The following is a 21,395-nucleotide window of genomic DNA, read 5'->3' on the forward strand; positions in this document are numbered from 1 at the left end:
GGAAAACCAGACAGCTGCTCCTGAGTCATCAAAGGGCTGATGTTTCAGGGGGTAGGTGGGCCAGCAAAGCTTGCCATGCATGGGGTTACAGCCTGTCACACCATCCCCATGACCCAGTTGATGATGGGGAAGTGGGAGAGGGCATTGTTAACCCTGCCGTACATTTGAGGATACTGAGAAACCAAGACTTGGCATATGGCTCACAGATTCATTTGAAAAGCACAAGGTTCAGCCTAGGTGCAATGGGCTTCAAACAGGGGGCGCTTCATCCCTAACCGCCCCCCCCCCCCATTGATTATAGGACTGCAGGTGTCTGCTTCCTTCAAGGGAAAAGCTACACTGACCAGCAGGGGGCGCCTGGGAGAGTGTGGATAGCGGACAGGTCAGCCGCATGGCTCTGGTCCCTGAACATAGACTCAGGAGAGGTGCATGTTCCTGAAGGGCCTTTCTAATCAGTCAGTGCTTATTGAGCGCCTACTATCTGCCAGGAAGGGTTAAACTAGACGAGGACTCTGCCCCCTGGAATATACAGCCTAGACAGAGAAAACTAAATACAAGCGGCTAAATAAATAAGGTATTTATAAATAAATAAGATAATTACCAACATGATAGAGTACTTAACATTCGTATCAGGCAATACTCTGATATATATATATATATATATATATATATATATATATATATTCATTAAAATAACCTTATGGAGGGGGAACTATTACTACTTGCATTTTCATAGGAGAGAAATCCGGAGCACAGAGAGGTTAAGCAGCTTGCCTGAGGCCACACAGCAAATATCTGGTGGAACTGGAATTTCACTTAGCCATTTAGGCACTTGACTTTCATAGTGAAGTAAACAAACTAGAGAGTGAGAGTGGTTCTTTCGTCAAACTGATCAAGGAGGACCTCTTTGAGGAAGGGGCATTTGAAGGATGAGGAGAAACCAGCCCTGCAGGTATGGGGGGGGAAGCATTGTAGAAGCAGTAAGTGCAAAAGCCCTGAGGTGGAAATGAACTCATCACAGATCAGAAAGGCTGGGGCTCAGTGAGCAAGTAGGGAAGTGGTTTGATGTGAGGTTGGAAATATAGGCAGGCAGTCCTGAGAGTTTCCTGAGCACCTGCTGTGTGCTCTGTCTTACAAAGTATACATGTTTAAAGGAAAAAGCTTTGCTCTATCCAGCAGGACCTAAGAATGGGGGGTTAGACACGAGCAGCTTACAGTCAAGGTGATGAAACCAAATTTCCCAAGAGTAACAGCAGTGATGGGGATGATAACAGGGATCGGTTGGGACCTGGTGGGGGCCCATTCTTGTGCTAAGCACACCGTCTCCTTCGACCTCTCCGGTAGATACAGATATTGCCATTTTACAGATGAAAGAGCTTGGACTCTGAGATATTGGGTAACTTGCCCAGGGATATAACCAATGTGTAGATAGTCATGACTTTCCAGTTTCAAATCCGGTTGAGCTGAATTTCCTGCTCAAGTCCTAGCCACTTCCCTCTGGCACAGGGTCAAAGGTGGGCACATGCCGGGTGACAGAGCCCGGGTAGAAGCTAGAGCCTCTGAGGTGACTAAGCATGGAAACAGTGGAGATGACAAGGGTTGTCGGGCTCCAGGCCTTCTAAGTATGTTATTGATTGCCTCAGGCGGAAGGAGGGGATGCTAAGTGTTTCTGGGTCATTTTGGTAATGGGGCTGGGGAAGGTAAAATTAATTTTCTTTTAGATTTCTTGATGGGGCCCTCTATTTAGCAGTTTTGCAATGGGAAAAAGTTCTCCTTTTCGCCTCTGATTTATTTTCTTTGTAAACCGGGATTTTTGTAGGCATGGTACGTTCAGCAGTGGCTGTAGTATAGGGAGGAGGGAAGAGGGACCAGTTCCTCAGACGACCAATAGGTGTCAGCATCGTCAAGGGAGTTCCCAGGCTGGGCTCCTCTTGCCCGGATCTCTGCAGAGGAAGGGGGGCATCAGCAGGAGGGATTTGAATTCCAAGCCTGATTTCTTGTCTGGGGCTGAGGCTGGGCCTGAGAGGCTGGGCCTCCTGCCCGCTTTGGGGCTGCTCTAATGCCAAAGGCTACCAAGAGATACTTAGGATGCTAGGTCCTCTGAGGCTAGTGTTCTTTAAGATTAGGATGACTGTGGTCTCCGGGAATCCAGCCCCTAACAGGTCTGGGGGCCTAGACATCGTCCCTGCCCCCTCCCCTGCCACCACCCCTGCTAGTTCACCCCCAGCTTGGCGTCTTCCTCCTGGCCCCTCCCCTGCAGTGAACACAGAACACCAGGCAGATACGGTCCTGATCTCCTGGTGAGTAATGACTTTGCTATTTTTTCCCCCGTAAATTAAACCTAATCTTGTGTTGACTCTGCTGAACAAGGAGAATAATGAAGAAGATTAAGATGAGGCGGTATTCCTTCTCCTCCAACAAAAGCCAATTAATTGTCAGCAGGATTACCACCCTGAGCCGGGAGCCACCGCTAATCTTACAGACAGGGTGATCAGGGCTGGGGGCTGTCTCCTAGTGCTCCAGCAGGGGTCTGCTGGTGATGCAGCAGGAGAACTTTCAGTTAGATGTTAGGAAGAACTAAGATGAGAGAAGGGGCTGAAGCCAAGGAGGGTATTGTGAAGGGTATGGAATCACCTGGCCAGGTGAGGTTTGTAGGACAAGGAGGGAGGCTCCCCAGGAGCATCTGGGTCCCTAACCATTCAAGACATTTGCTCCTTAAGGTCCTGACTTCTCACCCGTCTCCATCCCAGGACACCTGACACCCTTCTCTGCCTGTCCTCCCTTAGGGTATCGCGTGGTGACCTGTCTCAGCCTCATGGGCTCCATTCGGGGGTTGCTTTGGTAAATGAACTTGCCTGCAGGGGTCTCCAGCCTTCTCCCCACCCTCCTTGCCCTCTCCTTTCCTGTCCTGGGAATCGGGGTTAAGAGCATGGATTTGGAGACAGAGCACTTGGGTTTCATCTGGCTTTGCCCCTCATCCTCAGCTGCAAAATGGGACCTGCAACCCCACATGCCATCCTGCTTTTCATCTATGAGGAACTCAAGCACTGATGCTTCCAGGCCCAGTTCCTGGCACCTGCTGGGTTCTTTGTATAAGACAGGGGGCCGCATGGGTCAGGGGGACTGCCACACCGCTGGGGCCAATGTGGAGAGGTGAGGTGTAGGGGAGGAGACTAACATTTGTCCATCTCCTGCCCTGTCTACATTATCTCACAGACTCCCCGTAACAGCCCCTGGGGGAAGCTTCACTTGTCACCCCAATTTATGGAAGGGAAGTCTGACACATTGAGAGGGGGGTCTAGTGGTCAAGATCACAAACTGTGGCCTGCAAAGCTGGCTGGGATGGACCTGGATCTGAGAGGCCCTTGGGCTTGTGCCCCTCCCCCACTCCACGTTGCTTCAATGCACTTGGAAGGCATTCAGCCTACACTTGCTGAATGAATGAAACATTCCTCACTTGCCATTTCTGGCCCAGTAGGTCTCCATTTCAGACTCTCTGGCATCTCAGTAACTCCCAGAAGCAAATGGGTTGTGCTTGATTGCAAAATTCTTCTTGGTAATTGTTGGCAACTCACCCATCTTGCTACTACTATTAAGAAATAGTCCACCTTTCCATCCAGATCTCAGGCCTTGCTTCATTTACCAGGATTGATAAGGTTCTGTTGTTTTCTGAGTGTGGCAAGAGTATCTCGGAAGTCCGCATTTTCTAGTTCATGGTATTGCACACCTACTGAGTGCTCACTGTGTGCTAGGCGCTGGTGCATGGCTTTTGAATCCTTCCAGCACACCTGGGCACTGTTTCCCTTCCCATGTGAGAGACTGTGGCTCTCACCAAGGGTCAGAGAACGCAGGCTTGCCGGAGGCCACACAGCTGGAATCCACTCCAGGGAGGGAGTCCTGTCCACACCAAGAGGCTGTCCCCACATGACTTGACTTTCATGGCAGATCCTGTCCTGTAAGGGGTGGGATTGAGGGAGGGCATGAGTCTCAGGCTCCAGTGAACCCCTGAAGGGCTTGTCCACTAGAAGCTCACTAACGAAAGGGGGTAATACCTAGTTTGCCAGCTCTGACCCTCCCTGCTGTGTGACCTTGGCCGAGTCACTTAACCAGTCAGCGCCCTAGCTTCCTTGTCTATAAAACAGGGCTGATCATAGTACTCAACCTCATAAGGTTGTTATGAGGATTGAATGAATGAATATTGGTAATGCACAAAGTAATATTTGTAAAGGTCAGGGCTTGCACATAGCAAGTACTGTATGTGAGTTTGTTAAAGAAGTAAAATGAATAAATCTGGCAGCTTATAATCAATAGTAAAAGGGCTATGAGGAAAAGGCCCACCGTATTTTGGGAACCCAGAGGAGAGGCATCTAAGTTGGACCTTAATCAGGGAGGGCTTCCTGGAGGAAGCAGTGAGTAGACTCTCGATCTGAGGAGTAGTGAGAAGGTAAATCACTTCCCTAACTGGCTCTTAGCTTCCTGTCTCATCAGGCAGAGCCGCGGTAGTAACCGGTCATTTCCTGGGGCTTCTTGTTATAATTTATCAATGTGCTCAGCACCACAGTGTCCTGTGGATTTGAGCAGAAGTCTGTGTCCTTAGGGACCCACGATTGAGGGTGGTGGGCCAAGAGGGTCCTGAATCTTCTCTAAAGATAGAAGACCCTGGGCAGGTGCAGAGAAATCTCTTGTGGTACAGGATGTAGCAAGGCCCTCCTGGCCTGCATAATGACAAAGATGTCTTTGGAAAAAATAAAAAGGAAAAAAAAAAAAAGGAAAGGAGAAGCAGGCAGGGAAATGATTTTCTCAGCTGGCGTTCTCGGGGAATTAAATCTTGTTTTTCGTCACCACTGAGTGGAATAATCCAATATATTAAAGCAGAAGCCCCCCTCCTATTTATTGCCGTGACTTTGACCTAACCGTCTTGGGCTGCATTTGGAATCAGATGGTCCCAGGGAGGGAGGAGGGAGGGAGACATCGGCCCCCTGGATCAATTACTCTGCTCTCCGACACCGGAAAAATGAATTATTCCCCCAAAAGCAGGCTCCTCATCCGATGAATTCTGCACTGCAGAGCTGGCGGAGTTATACCAAATTGGATTTGGTCTTTGCGAGACAATTTAAAACCAGGTGGAGTGTGCATGTTGGTGGGGAGTGTCTGACGACCACGGGGGCCTCTATCGCCTGGCTGGGGAAGCCCCCTCCTCACAGTACTCTGGGCTGGGGGGCAAGAGGCAGTTGTCTCACCTGCCCAAGAGGCCGCCTGCATTTTGCAGGAGTGAGACGTTTTGTTCCCAGCCTGAGGCTCAGAGAGGTGAGGTTGTTTTTCTGAGGCCACACAGTGAACTAGTAACTATGGCAACCTGTTACCTTTTTGTTCCTCCCTTTCTGGGCCAAGCTGAAAATGGCCTCAAATCCATCCCCCTGTCCCTGCCCGCCCCCCCCCCCCCCCCCCCCCCGCCAAATCCCAGCTGGAACAAATTGGAAGAGCTTTTCACTCTGGGATACTGGTTCTGCCCAGGCATAGTTGTGTGACCTGGGAAGAGTAGCTCAATTTCTCTGGGCATCCGTTTCCCAATCCAAAAAATTGGTTTACTAAAATCCTTGTACTGGCTGCCACTCTGTCAGCTGCAAAGGACAGAAATGCAATTTAGAGTGGTTTAATGAAAAAGCAGATTTGGGGCTCACATAACAGAAAAGCCCAGTGTAGAGTTCTCTCAGGTATAGCTGGATCCAGGGGCTCTAATGGCATATTTAGGATTTGGGTTTTCTCCTTGTCTCTTGGCTCTGTGTGGCTTCATCCCAGACAGGCTCACTCTGGAAGGGGCCCGGCACCCCCAACATTAAGTCCAGTGGGTTCCCGCACCCGCCTCTGAGCCAGTCATGGCCCTCTCGTGGGCAAGACCTGGTATAGACTCACCCAGGGAGGACCACAGGCTGGGAGAAGGCGGTAGAGGGCTGTGGGGCTTGAAGAAGGGGGACTGGGTCCTGGGACGGAGCCCCACCACTCATGGGCTCCAGGCAAGAATGAGCAGGTGTCTGACATAGGGCAGGACATAGGACAAGCAGTCTGCCAACCACGGTCCTGCTGTCAGTGAGTGTTGCCAATTTTCAGTGAGGACGATGTGGTGTCGGCCTGAGCAGGATACACCGGCCTCTGCCCAGACTCTCTGCCTCCCTCATGGTCTCCCACTCCATCTGTTCCCCCAGCCCACCCCCAGGCCAGATCCCAGCCTTGGCCCTCTGCCTGGCCAGGGGTCCCTAGGGAGGGGGAGTTTCTTCACCCCACACAGCCCAGGAGCTGCTGAGATTTCATTTTCATTAATGATGTGGGGAAGAGAGGAAAAAGCTAGTTCAAGATGGAGCTATTTTAGCTGAAAAACCCTCCCCCTGGATTTGAGCAGGTTTTTCAGGGCTAATGAGCTGGGGCCGAGGGAGTTGCTGGGGAGGGGGCCGAAGCTGGGGCTTTGCAGGAGCTGGAGGTCTGGCCAGGGAGAGAGGGGTGGGGGCAGAGGGGGCTCTGTGCCCCCGAGCCGAGAGCAGCTCAGCCGCAGTGGCACTGCCAACTATTGAGGGGTACCTGCTCTCCTCGATGCCCCATCAGTGTTCCATCCCCCACATGCAGGAACGATCTCCAATGGCCAAGACAATTTTGCCAGGCTCGATTATATCTAGCCTGTATTGTGAAAGCCCTAGGTATCTGTTTTATTTTCCCCAAATATAAAGTCATGTTATAATATTACGGTTGCCTTTTTATGTTACAAGTGTTTTCTCCCAACACATGCTGAGAGATTCTGATGGACTCTACTGTATCCATTAGACACCTGCCCCAGGGATCAAGGAAGGAGGAGGAGGAGGAGGAGAAGGAGGAGGAAGAGGATGGAAAAGAGGAGCCGTCCTATTTCCTACTCACCATAGACTGCTGGCACATTCTGTCTTAGGTGTTTTCACTCCAGGCACCCCCTATTCTGTACCTTTCCAGATACAGATGGGGGAACTGAGGCCATGTTACAGGAGGGAGTGAACATGCCTTCCTTGCGAGTCAGCCACCTTGGTTCTGGGATCAGATGTGTGTGGAGGGGGGGGTTGCGTCCTACACCATTGTCCTCTGGGTGGAGGAGAACCCAGGCTGGGGAAGGGTGTGTGTGCATCAGGAAGACTCCGGAGCCAGAAAGGAAATGAAGTAGGAAGTAGGAACAGCTGGCAGACACTGGGCTTTTTTTTTTTGGCGGGGGGGGGGTGTCTTCAGGTGCCTGATCTGACCGCCTGGTCCATGGGACCTCAGAAAGCCAGAGGAATTGGTGCTGACACAGAGAGCACACCTGGGGTCAGGTTCTGAGAGCCACGGCAGTGCCGAGGTCCTCAGCTCAGGCATGGGTGCAGAGTGACCAGCTCCAGCCCTTGCTGGCTGTGTGACTCTGAGTAAGACTCCAGACTTCTCTGAGCTTGTTTTCTCCACTGTCAAATAGGGAGCAATACTGGGCTTACCTTGTTTGGTGGTCATGAGAAGGAACGTGGATGGTGTGTAAGGCACAGTGCAACACCTGGCATGGTTGGCTCAAAACAAATATTCGATTTCATGAGCATTATATTTCCTCTAGGGCATAAAAGCACTTGAGGGCTCTGGAAGAGGGGCCAGGGCTAGAGGCCTTATGAAGGACAGGGGTGAGGTCATCCAAGGCTGCTTCCTGTAGTCCACAGGGGTTTGTGGAAGGAGCAACAGAGGTGGTATGGGAGATGGAAGCTTATGGACCTGTGGAGGGGTGGGGGCAGCTGGGGCAGTGTGGAGGCTGGATCTGGGGGAGTCCAGAAGTGCTCTGCCTCCAAGAATTTCCAGAATCCCTTCCGTCTCCCCAGGCTGCCCCCACTTCCCAGCCATCAACCTGTAATAGTGGGCATGGTTGGAAAAAATGTAGGCAGCATCTGGGTTCAAATGTGTCTCTACTCCTAGTGAGCTGGAGGGCTTTGCACAAGTTCTGTGCCCCTTAGAATCTCAGTAAGATTTTTTTTAATGGACATCATGATACGTACTCCAGAGCTAAGTTTGTTCTGTGTACAGCACTGGACACACTCCAGGTGCTCACCGAGGACTGGTATGGATCTGGTTTGGATGTGTGCAGGGAGGGGTTCAAATCTCCTATGAGGTCCTGCACATACTGGAGAGGTGGGGTCTCTGAAGGGGGCCTCATTGGGCACAGCTTCCCCTAAAGGCTGTGGCTTGGGAGACAGAGCACAGAACCCAGATGAGAAATGCTAGGAAGGACCATGAGGGGATGAAAGTAGAGAACTTGTCTGGGGAGGTGAAGCTTTAGCCTTGCTGAGCCCAGGTGTGCCCTGCCTTGAAAGTACCTATTGCTGGTGTGTAGAGCCTGGTGGGGGCAGTATGTACACCCATCTGCCTTCTTATGTCTGGCTGAATTCCCGAGGCTTCAGTTCAGGCTCCATGTTTTGCCCTGAGAGGGCACTGACCCTCGTCTTCTGCCAACTGCCCTACCCTCCTGAGTATGGTGGCCTGGGGCGTGAGGACAGGGAGAATGGGACTTCCTGAGTCCAGATGTCAAGTCCGCATACTGCTGCTTTTTCCCAGGGGCCTTAGGCAAGTTACTCTACTTCTCTGACTCAGCTTCCTTCCCTGTAAAATAGGATAATAGTACTTAGTACATGGAACACCTGCTGGAACCAGTGATGGGGGTGGTTGAGAACGTGCTTTATGAACTGTTCATTTTCTGCAAATAAGTTTCGACTGGAAGAATTTTCTCTCTTATAAAACCCTCCCTTGGAGACACTGTTTTATGGAGATTCTGAGCTGCAACCTCATGTCCTCCCTGCCCCCCAATTTCTAATGTCTTCAGGAGGATGTTCACCCTGTCTATTGGCCTTGGGGTGGACAGGATCTCTAGACTTGACCTGATGCACAGTGTGTGCTCATTCCAGTGTTTCAGGGAGAAGCTGGCTTTGGAGAAGCTGCAAGTGGCCAGCTGGGGTATATTTGAATGGACCGCCTGTCCTTTCCCTTCCAGATCCACTTCTGACCAAGTGGAACTAGGGCTGAGGGAAGGAGAGGGCAAAGGTTTATTGCCTGCACTTTGGAGTCCAGATAACAAAAGTTCAGAGAAAACCAGAACCCAAAAAGAGAGCAGGGATCAACCAGAACAACACAAGCCTCAGACACACATGCTAGAGCCCAGCAGCTGGACTATTGCTGGGGATTTTCTGTGTCGATACAGGCTGGAGGTCTGGGCGCACTTCCTTTCAGTGTCTCCGCCCCTTGAGCTCGGTTTAATCACTTTAGGATATGGGGAGGCAGAACCTTAGGAGGACATTTGGGCCTTTGGGGCTGCCTTGCGGGGTGGTGGTGAGGTTTTCAGAGCAAGCGAAGCAGGCTAGGGGGACAGGAGATGACTCACCTGGAACTAAGAGCCAGCAATAAGCATGGTTCAGCACTGCGGACAGCGACAGCTCCCCCTGCCCCCACCACCGCCCCCGGGGCGGGGGTGGGGGGGAATCCAGGAGTCCAGGAGTGGAAATCCTGAATGGGAGAACCACAAGACAGCAGGGTAGCACAGTCTAAGGGAAGGAGAGTAGGGGGCACAAGGATTAATAGGCATTCATATAAGCCCACACTAGTGCTGGACATCTTAATACATTACTCCAACTTGGCCTTATCTTCATTCCCATTTTACCGCTGAGACAACTGAGGCTCATCAAGTTTAAGCAAATTGTCCCAGGTCACACAGCTGGTTCGTGTAGAGAATGGACCTCCATCAAGGTTTGTCTTGCTCTAGAATCTCTTACTATGACTCTGATCAGACAGAAGAGGCACAGCCTCTGTACACTTGTGACAAAGATGACTCCAAAGCTGTTGGGCTTACAGCTGAGAGGTTGAGTCTGTATTTATGTGTGTGGCTTTGTGACTGTCACTGGATGTGCAAGAGGGTGGATTCAGTGGAGTGTGACTGTTGACAGGAGGCTGTGTCAGTCCCTGGGGGAGCTGGAAGATGAGAGTTGGTGTAGTATCTCTTAGACCCTCCCTCCTCCTAGAAGGAGACCTAGCATTCACTGTTGGCCTTTTTTTTTTTTAAGCACTTAAAGAACAGACCAGAACTGATAGCTAGATTAAACCTGCTGAGAGCGCCTGTTTAATTGAAAATGCCATCTGTAATTTAAATGTCAGAATCGGGATGGTTATTAGAGCCGCCTTGAAGACTGGAGCTCATTTCACAGTTTCAAAACAGACCAAGAAAAGCAGCAAATGGACCATGGCCTACAGCGTTGTGGAGCGATTAATAACTTCTCTGGTCCTGCTGAGCTCCGGCTCCCACCTCAGCCCCCACAGAGGGAGTCTGGCTGGGAGCTGGGAGCTTGGGGCGTAGGCTCCAGGACACAGCTTCCTGCCTTCCCCACTCCACATCTCTGCTCCAGTCTCCACTCACCTGCAGGGCGCGCTTTCCAACGTGTAAATCTCATCTTGTCCGTGTTCAGGGTCTTCCTGGCATTTCTAGGAAAAATCCCAATCTTTCAGCCTGGCATTCAAGGGCTCTGGAAGACAAGGTACTGCCCACCTCTCCATCTTTAGCTCCTGCTATGGGCTGATGTACACATCCTGAATGCCTCCAGGCCTTTGCACAGGCTGGGTCCTCTGCCTGCAAAACCATTGCTTTTCTTTTCTACCTTGTAAGCACCATTTATCATTCACGACTCAGCCCTAGTGTTTCCACCTCTGGGAAGCCTTCCCTGACTGCTCCATAGCTCCCCAGAGCACTGAGCCAGGCAAGGGTAAGGACTTCCTTCTTGGTCTCCCATGGTCCCTTTGCTCACCTCCATAACTGACTTATCACAGTGCTGCCTTTTCCCATTCTCCTTGTACTATGAACTGCTCAAGGACAGAGATGATGCCTTGTTCATCTTGAGGCCTGGTGCTCTGCCCTGAACAATCACGATAGCTAACATTTATTGAGGTCCTACTATATGTCAAGTACTACCATCAGTCCCATTTTCGAGATAGGAAAGCTGAGGCATAGAGAGTAATTTGTTATAAGCCAGATGGCCACTAGTGGCAGAGCTGGGATTGGAGACAGTCTGCCTCCAGAGGCCAGGTCCTTAGCTACTACGGCATAGTGCTTCATGCTGAGCCCTCAGAGCTCACCAGGTGTTCCAGTCTCCCTTGGGGAAGAGATGCTATAACAAAATGATTGGGCATACACTCCAAATGGAGTTCAGCCAGCCCCTTCCTGTGATGACTTTCCTCTTCTTGGATTCAGGTCTTGGTACTTCTTCCTTGCATGAGGGGCCTGCAGGAGGGGTCACTGTGCCCAAGGCCCCCATGGCTTTAAAGCAGGTGTTCTTGTTCCCTCTCCCACCCTTCCATAGGCAACTCTGCCTGTCCACACTCTGTCTATGATCCCCCAGTTTGTACATAACGAAGCAGTGGGGTGCAGTGGGACAATGAGGGCTGGTGTCCCAGCCTTCTACTTATAGTCATGGGACCATGGCAGGACACTTCCCCTTTCTGACCTCACCATCTTCATCTTTGAAATAGGGTCATAGTAGTATCTGTAGTAGTATCTGACTCAGAGTGTTGAAGATTAAATGAAAGCCTGGAGGCACAGAGTTGAGCAGAGACAATTGGCGAAAGTCCAATGTATAATAACTATAATATTCATTCACTCATTCATTCATTCTTTCCTTCTTAGCCCATGTCCAAGGGGAGCAGACTGCCTTCTCTGTGTTCCTGGGCCCCCAACAACAAGTTTCGAGGCACTTGAAACTGCTTAGTGGAAGGAGAGTTTCCAAGGTTACATGCTTGATCTGAGACTGGCACTAAACTCATCATGCTGTCACCATGGCCCCTGTCTCCTGACCCCTCCTGCCCACACCCCATCTTCATGTTCTGTCTGCCCTCTGCCCTGCTCTGTACCCCAGTGTTCTCTTCCCTGGGGTTATCATGCAGCCAACTACTCCCACAGCCAAGAGAAAAACAGAGAATCTCACTCCTAATTAGATGGGTTTCCATCTCTCCAGGTCTTCCCTTCTTGCATGTTCTTGACTTGTTAGAGGAAATCGTATATTGACATTGGTATTGATTTGCATAATTCAGATATAATTAGGAGAGAGATTTGCCAGAGTGGCAGGCAGCAGGATTGGTGCTGCTGTATCCTGCTGACCTTGGGGAAAACTCAGAACTGGGCCTTTTACCCTCACCAAGTTCGTGGATCCCGTTCTCTGCAGAGCCCCATAGGCACTTGTCCCCTGAAATTTACTCTTCTGTGGGGTTTCAAGGCAATAGGAGCGCCCTCTTACCCCCAAACTATCTCCTTGCTTGGCCCAGCATCTGGCATTCTATGAAGGCCATCACATGGGGGCCTGCTGGGGATGTCAGAAGACATTACACCGGCCAGGAGGACGTTGTCCAGCTTGCTTACGATGCCCACCATCTGCAGGGAGGAAGAGGACCTTGGGGTGGTGTCACTTTGACTGTGGGAGAAAGGGAAAGCAAAACCAAACGGTGCTTGAAGTAGGCGACTAGAAATTGGTGTGACCCAGTGAATTATATCACTGCAGTGATGAAAAGTGGTGGTGCGTCCTTGGAAAGATTAGGAAGATAACGAGGCAGAGAAATAGAAGAAAATGCACAGCCATGCCTGTTCTGTTATCATTCCTTTGTGCCTTCATTTATTCATCTCTTCATTCACAAATATTTATTGAGGGGTTATTATGTGCCAGACAAATAGTTAAGAATCAGGTATTGACACTGGGGGAACAGAGGTGATCTCTTACCACTGTTACTGGTGAATTTGGTTCTTACCCATTCCAGCCCAGGAGGGTGGATTTGCCTCCAAGATATGGGTCCTGGGGGAGCTAGTGCCCAGAAGACTATATGATACTTCCTTTGAATTGTGCCTCTATTTCCCCCATGAGCTGGTTCTATTCCAGGAAGGCAAGTGTCAGCATGGGGATGGGGTAGGGGTGGGGAGGGGGTTTCACGAGAAGCAAGGAGATGGGCGGGGAGTTTCTCTCCATACCCAACCCCTGCCCCCACTCCTGCCCCAGTGTGACCCTTCCTATTCCCACACAGCCCCTACAGAATGGCTGCCACCGGAAGCCATAGTCAATTTCCCCAGGGAGCAATCTCCAGGCCACTGATTTACTCATTAGCTGTCACCACGGGCACTGAATAATAAGGCCTCTTTCTGCGGAAAGGATATTAGAGGCTGAGATGGGAAGGGCTAGGGCAGTGTGAAATTTATTTCCCAGGCATTGGCTGCTATGAATAACGGAGCTGTCTCCAACCTGCTCTCACACAGCACCACATGCCCATCTTTGGGTCCCATGATACTCTCCCAGTGTCCTGGGGTGGGGGGTGGGGGTCTGGGAGGTGGGGGGTGCTGGCCTGGTGATCATGATTTAGGCTGCTTGTCGTGCATGTGCGTGGGCTGAGAGGGGGAGGCTACCTTCCCTCGTTTGGAGAGGTCTCTATGATTCATTCATTCAGTCATTTGGCATACACTCTCAAACATCTGCTGTTTCCTGCTGTACACTGGGCTGGTGGTTGCACACGCAGGGGTGAACCAGCCAAGCCTGGCCCCTGTCCTGGGGACCCCTCCCTCTGCTACTACCCGGGAGTTGCGATGGCGCTGAGCACTGGTGGGGACTGGGAATTGATGGTTTCTACATTCTGTGTCCTGCCTGTCCCCCACAATCCCACTCCATGCCATCTCTGTCCAGATGGTTAAACAGGATATATGATCCCTAAATGCTCCGGTGACATGTCCCAATTTTGTGCTGGGACTCCCACGCTTCCCTTGGGTGGGAAAGGGAAATCTTTATTTTATCAACACTGACTTTTGTTCAAGCTCTTCCTGATGGTGACGGTGACTTACCTTACCTCATTTAATCTGCACTTTGCCGATGAGAAACTTGCCAAGGGTTGAGCAGTGGTGCCCCGTCTGCATCTCTTCCCAACCTGGTCTTCAGGAAGGTCAGGCTGGTTGTTTGCAGTGGGCCCTGGTGGGAATATCTACACCACGGGCGTTGGCAGATGCCGCAGATCAGGGCTTTCCCCCCTTGGAGAGCGGGCTGGTAAGCATTCGCCGGCACATCACTGCACCTAAGCTCTTTGACTGGTGTTGTCTTCTGAAGCAGCCGCCAAGGATGGGGGTGTACTGGGGAGCCGCCAAGGATGCCCCTCTTGCCTGCAAGTCGCTGCTTTGTCTGGGGAGAACTGAGGAACAACAGAATGAACTCCCATGGAAGAGTCAGGTGTTTTCAGCCTCTGGCCACTTTTCAACACCACAGGCCATTTGGGGAATCTGATGTGCTTCCCACTGGCCTCCCCTCCCACGCCCAGGCTAATGATGAAGTTAAGACCTTGCGGGCTAATTGTGGTCTCATCAAGGTCAACTCGTGCTTTTATTGGTGTGAGTGATAGTTTTTTGCTGTGCTCTGAGGACTAGGCAGGAATCTGGCCGGGGAGGATGGGGTGCGCTGAGGCCCTCCTCCCAGGTAAACCCAGACATGTCCTCAAGAATACCCATGTGGTAAGGCTGGGTTTCCCCCTCATCCTTTTGACCTCAGCTTCAGTGTCGGCTCCTCGGGGAGACCCTGACCATCCTAGCGACGGTGTGGTTCTCTGTTCCCACGGTCTTCTTTTTCACTTTATTTTCTGCTTATTTCTTGTTTTTTTTTTTTTCACTAGAATGCAAACTCTGGGGCGCCTGGGTGGCTCAGTGGGTTAAGCCGCTGCCTTCGGCTCGGGTCATGATCTCGGGGTCCTGGGATCGAGTCCCGCATCGGGCTCTCTGCTCAGCAGGGAGCCTGCTTCCCTCTCTCTCTCTCTGCCTGCCTCTCCATCTACTTGTGATCTCTCTCTGTCAAATAAATAAATAAAATCTTAAAAAAAAAAAAAGAATGCAAACTCTGTGAAGATGGGAAGGAGGGATTTAGCAGTCTGGGGTACGATTTCAGATGCTTCTTCATCATCTCCTCATTGTGGCCCCCGATTCCTGACTGGGGAAGACATCGCTCCCAGCTGCTTTCTTTCCGTAACTCGCTGGGGGGTCCACATGAGGTCCCTGGGCTCTGAGTCAGAGCCCAGATTTTGCACCCTGGTTGTGTTGTTTATTAGCTGTGGGATCATGGAGAGGGAGCAGAAGGGATAGCTTGGGAGAGAAGCTGTGGGAGAAAAGGGAGCCCACTCTCCCAGCTCCCAGCCCAGCACTCTGTGGCTCCATGCCCCGGCATGATCTTCCTAGACACTCTGAGGCCTTGCCTGCCTTGCATTTAAAAAAAAAAAACTTTAGATATTATATATATATATATATATATATATATATTTTCAAAATTTTGTCTAAATTCTAATTAGTTAAGGGGCACCTGGGTGGTTCAGTCAGCTAAGCATCTGCCTTTGGCTCAGGTCATGATCTCAGTGTCCTGGGATTGAGTCCTGCATCGGACTCCCGTGCTCTCTCTCTCTTTCCCTCTCAAATAAAATTTTCTAAAAAGATAAATTCTAATTAGTTAACATACAGAACAAAATTGGGTTTCAGGAGTAGAATTCAGTGATTCATCACTTAACATACAACACCCAGTGCTTATCACAAGTGCTCTCCTTAATGCCCATCGCCCATCCAGCCCCTCCCCCACCCGCCTCCCTCCATCAACCCTCAATTCTTTATCATTAAGGGTCTCTTCTGGTTTGTTTCCCTCTTCCTCTTTTTGTTCCCCCTTCCCATATGCTCATCTGGTTTTTTTCTTAAATTCCACCTATGAGTGAAACCATATGGTATTTGTCTTTCTCTGACTGACTTAGTTCACTTAAAATAACACTCTGGGTCCATCCACATCATTGCAAATGGCAAGATTTCATTCTTTTTGGTGGCTGAGTAATATTCCTTGCATATATAGATCACCTCTTCTTTATCCATTCATCTGTCGACGGGCTCTTTCCATAGTTTGGCTATTGTTGATACTGCTGCTGTAAACATTGGGGTCCAGGTATCCCTTCAAATCAGCATTTTTGTATCTTTTGGGTAGATACCTAGTAGTACAATTGCTGGATTGTAGGGTAGTTCTATTTTTAACATTTTGAGGAACTTCCATACTATTTTCCAGAGTTGGCTGCACCAGCTTGCATTCCCACTAACAATGCAAGAGGGTCCCCCTTTCTCTGCATTCTCACCAACACCTGTTGTTTCTTGTGCTGTTATTATCAGCCATTCCAACAGGTGTGAGGTGGTATCTCATTATGGTTTTGACTTGAATTTCCCTGATGATGAGTGATGTTGAGCATCTTTTCCTGTGTCTGTTAGCCATCTGGATGTCTTTGGAAAATTTTCTATTCATGTCTTCTGCCCAATTCTTTCCTCTTTCATTCATTCTTTTTTTTTTTTTTTTGAGAGAGAGATAGAGAGAGAGAGCAAGTGAGCAGTGCCAAGGGGAGAGAGACTCTTTTTTTTTTTTTAAGATCTTATTTATTTATTTGACAGAGATCACAAGTAGGCAGAGCAGCAGGCAGAGAGAGAGGGGGAAGCAGGCTCCCTGCTGAGCAGAGAGCCTGATGTGGGGCTCGATCCCAGGACCCCAGGATCATGACCTGAGCTGAAGGCAGAGTCTTAACCCACTGAGCCACCCAGGCGGCCCCAGGGAGAGAAAATCTTAAGCAGGCTCCACACCCAGCATGAAGCCTGATGCAAGGCTCCATCTGACGACACAGAGATCACAACCTGAGCCCAAATCAAGTCAGATGCTAACCAGCTGAGCCATGAGGCACCCCTCTTCTGTTCATTTCTTAGCTGGATTATTTGGGGTTTTTTTGGTGTTGAATTTGATAAGTTCTTTACAGATTTTAGATCCTAACCCTTTATCAGATGTGTCATTTGCAAATACCTTTTCCCATTCCGTAGGCTCCCTTTTAGTTTTGTTGATTGTTTCCTTTGCTGTGCAGAAGCTGGATGAAGAACCAACAGTTCAGTTTTGCTTTTGTTTCCCTTGGCTCTGCTGATGAGTCTGGTAAGAAGTTGCTATGGCCGAGGTCAAAGAGGTTGCTGCCTGTGTTCTCCTCTAGGATTTTGAAACCTTCCTTAGGTTTCTTGACCATTTTGAATTTATTTTTTGTGTGTGATGTAAGAAAGTGGTCCAGTTTCATTCTACTGCAAGTTGCTGTCCAGTTTTCCCAACACCATTTGTTGAAGAGACTGTCTTCTCATTGGATATTTTTTCCTGCTTTTTCAAAGATTAGTTGACCATATAGTTGTGGGTCCAATTCTGGGTTCTCAATTCTGTTCCATGTGTCTGTTTTTGTGCCAGTACCATACTATCTTGAGGATCACAGCTTTAGAATAGAGCCTGAAGTCCAGAATCATGATGCCTCCAGCTTTGCTTTTCTTTTTCAGGGTTTCTTTGACTACTCAAGGTCTTTTGTGGTTCCATACAAACGTAAGGATTCTTTGTTCTATCTCTGTTGAAAAATGCTGGTGGTATTTTGATGAGGATTGTATTAAATGTGTAGATTGCATTGGGTAGTATAGACATTTTAACAATGTTTGTTCTTCCAATCCATGAGCATGGAATATTTTTCCATTTCTTTGTATCCTCTTCTGTTTCTCTCGTAAGTGTTCAATAGTTTTCAGAGTGTACTCTGAACCTCTTTGGTTCACTCTTAGGTATCTTACCGGTTTTGACGCAATTGTAATTGGGATGGATTCCTTGATTTCTTTTTCTGTTGCTTCATTATTGGTATATAGAAAAGCAACAGATTTCTGTACATTGATTTTTATAAACCGAGACTTTGTTAAATTCATGTATTAGTTCTACCATACTTTTGATATTATAAAGACAATGTTTACCATTGGAGAAAATTTGGAAAACACAGGACAAGATTAAGACAAATACAAAAGTCAGGGCACCTGGGTGGCTCAGTTGGTTAAGCAACTGCCTTCGGTTCAGGTCATGATCCCAGGGTCCTGGGATTGAGCCCCGAATTGGGCTCCCTGCTCAATGGGGAGCCTGCTTCTCCCTGTCCCTCTGCAGCTCTGCCTGGTTATGCTCTCTTACTCTTTCTGTCAAATAAATAAATAAAATCTTAAAAAAAAAGTCAAACATAAAAGTCATCTTTTAGGTAAGAGAATCATGTCGATTTTACTTCCTTTCCTAAAACAGCTCCACCCACCTGAGCCCAAGAACCCGCCTTCTCCAGCAATTATAAGTAACATTAAAACTGCCTCCTGGACCAAGTTATTACTTCCAAGAATAATAGTCTCTGTTACTACAAGAAACTAATTAACAGCATGCAATGAGGGGGAAAAATTCAATTAATTAGTAGCTTAATAAGCACTAGCAAAGACTCTGGGCTTGACTTGGGAGTTGGGGTAGGGGGGATGGATATCCCCAGAGGGTGAGAAATGGGGGCTTGAGCAGTGGGGGTGAATAAGCACTGGCCTTGGGAATGGGTCGGGTCCAGTGGGAGCCTGAACAGCTGCAAGAAATTGTCCCCAAGAAAAGAACCCATTTCTGTTTCTGGAGTTTTTGCACTTCCTCCCAGGCTGAGGCACTTGGTAGCACTAGCGTGGCAGGATCTTAGTCTGGTCTCAATGCCGTGGTTCATTGGCTGCAGGGGAAGTGAGGGAAGACTCCTTTCTCTGTTCAGTGGATGGAAGGAGAGGTGAGCACATAGGGTCTCCTCTTCTCCCTCACAACCCTTCCTCCTGGAGCCCCTGCTCCACTCCAACCCTCCCGTCTATCAGCCAGAACCTCTGAGTCACCCCTGACATTGCCCCTTCCTCAAGCCCCACCTCCAGTCTGTCCCAAGGTCTTGTGGTTCTCCTACTTTGCTCCTCCTCCCTGTCCCCAGCCTCCATCAGCTCTTCTTGGGACCCCTGAAATAACCTTCCCACATCCAGCCCATCCTCCAGCTGTTCACATCTAGCAGCTACTGTGACCTCACCTTGTCACTGTCTCAGTCACCACTGGTGAATCACATGGGTTCAAGGCCCAGCCATCTGGCCCACCACTTGTTCCTATCACCCCTCCAGGCCCATTGTACCCCAGGCACTGCTCCTGCTTTGAGTTACTTGAATGGGATAAACGTGGATTTGCCCAAGCTTGGTGCTCAAGATTCAAGTCCTTCTTGTACATAGGTCCCTTCCCCTAACATCATGTCCACACCATTAGGTGTGTTTGTAAACTTTGCTAATGGAGATGTATTAACTGCAGCCCATTAAGACTGTCATCTCTTTCCACTCAGACGCTCTGCTTTCCCATTGCCTATGGGTCAGGGGACTGGGGTGGCCATGACAGCATTAGAATCCATCTAAGGCTAAGCTGAGGGGACACTTTTTGGTGTGGTTTAAGCAGGATCTACATATGTGGCTCACAATCTCTGAGTTTAGTTAAGGAGCCCTCCTACTACCTCCAAACCATGACTTGCCCAAGGTCATGACGTGAAGACGTGGGCTAGGGGTTGAGTTGACTTGGGAGGTGTGTGTGTGTCCTGAGGTGCCTGTCTCAGAAAGTTTGGCATGTGGTTTGGCTTATGTAGAGCAGGAAGTCAGTTGTTGGATGTGGAAATTATTATTATTATTATTATTATTATTTTGTAAGTAGGCTCCATGCCCAGTGTGGAGCCCAATGTGGGACTTGAACTCACAACCCTAAGATCAAGACCTGAGTTGAGATCAAGAGTCGGACACTTAACAGACGGAGCCACCCAGGCATCCTGGATGTGGAAATTCTTAAGTGGTTCTCACAAAGATCTTGCCAAAACCAGTTCTCTTCAGTCAGGAAGATCCTTGAAAACACATGATATACCAGGATAAACACACTGTGTGTGTGTGTGTGTGTGTGTGTGTGTCCTTTCTCAATGGTGATCATGTGAAATGGAACTGATTAGAATTCCTGTGTTTGGGGGTACATTCCTTTCCTGCTGCCACTGCAAAAAATAACCACAAACTCGGTGGCTTAAACAATGCCAATTTGGTATCTTATAGTTCCAGAGGCCAGAAGTCCAAAATAGGTCTCCCATCAAGGGCTAAAATCAAGGTCTTGACAGGGTTGCTTTCCTTTTTGGAAGCTTTGATGGAAAAAATTTGTTTCCTAGCCTTTTCCAGTTTCTGGAGGCTGGCTACACTCCTTGGCTTGTGGCCCCTGCCTCCAGCAACACTGGGCTGAGTCCTCACACTGCTGTCTCTGGTTTTCTCCCTCTTGCCTCCCACTCCCACTTTTAAGGACCCTTGGTATTACATGGGGCCCACTCAAATAGTCTTATATTGTCTCTGTCTTTCAGGGTCAACTTTGATTCCAGCTGCCACTTCATTGCCCTTTGCCATGTAACCTAACATGTTCATAGCTTACAGGGATGAGGGTGTAGATGTCCCATGGGGTCATTACTCTGCTGACCACAGTGGGACATACATCTGTAGTAGCTCTACAGACATTGAGGTGTATCCATGTGTGAGGCCACATGCTTTATGCATCCCGTATAACAAAATATATTTATTACATATATACGTATTACATAATGTGTATTTACATGCATGCACATGTGTGTATTTCCCTCAATCACGCTGGAGGGATTATCAGATGATTATCCCATCCTCTAGGAAATGATATTACAAAATCTTGACATAGGAAGAGGGAATCCAAGAGTCTGCAGCCAGTATATGTAAGAAAATATCATAGAGGTGTGTTAAACAGTTAATAAAAGTATATTTTTCTCTCCTGGATTTTGTGATGTCTATGTTATTTGTCAGCTTTAGAAAGCATGTAATTTATAATGTGTTTTCCATTCGAAATAAACATTTATTTCATTCTAAACTTTATTTAGAACTTTATTTCATTCTAAATAAACATTAATTTTGATGCCTGATTTTGCATTCTTTTTCTTTAAAGCCCTGTCTCCCACCCAGGTTGTATAAACTTCAGGTCCCTGTAAACTGGGATCCCCTGCTGCTCCCACCCCAGGGCCTTTGCACATATTCTTCCTGATGCTGAGAGCGCTTTATGCTTTCCCCACCCTCTTCTCTTGGTTTTTCATTTAGACCTCAGTTCAAATTTTCATTTTTCATAAAAATCTCTCCTAGTACATCCGCCTGTCCAACTTGGTTGGGTCTTCTGGGCTTCTCCTTTGTGGTCCCTCTGTGATTATAATCAATTATTTGTGAAATTGCCTGCTAACGTCTGTCTCCACATTGGAAAGTGAACTCCATGATCTTACGGGTCTTGCTTATGGCCATTTCCTCCAGCTGTTAGCACAGTCTGGCACTCAGTCCCAACACCATAAATATGTGCCAGATGTGGGCATGAATGGAAGGATGGGTGGATGGCACCTCCAGGGTGGGAGAGAAGGGAATGTTCCTGAATGCAGACACTCGGCCAAGGCCAAGCAACTCACACGTGCTGGAGCTGGGA

Source organism: Lutra lutra, chromosome 4 (genome assembly GCF_902655055.1).
Source record: "Lutra lutra chromosome 4, mLutLut1.2, whole genome shotgun sequence".
NCBI classification, from domain to species: Eukaryota; Metazoa; Chordata; class Mammalia; order Carnivora; family Mustelidae; genus Lutra; species Lutra lutra.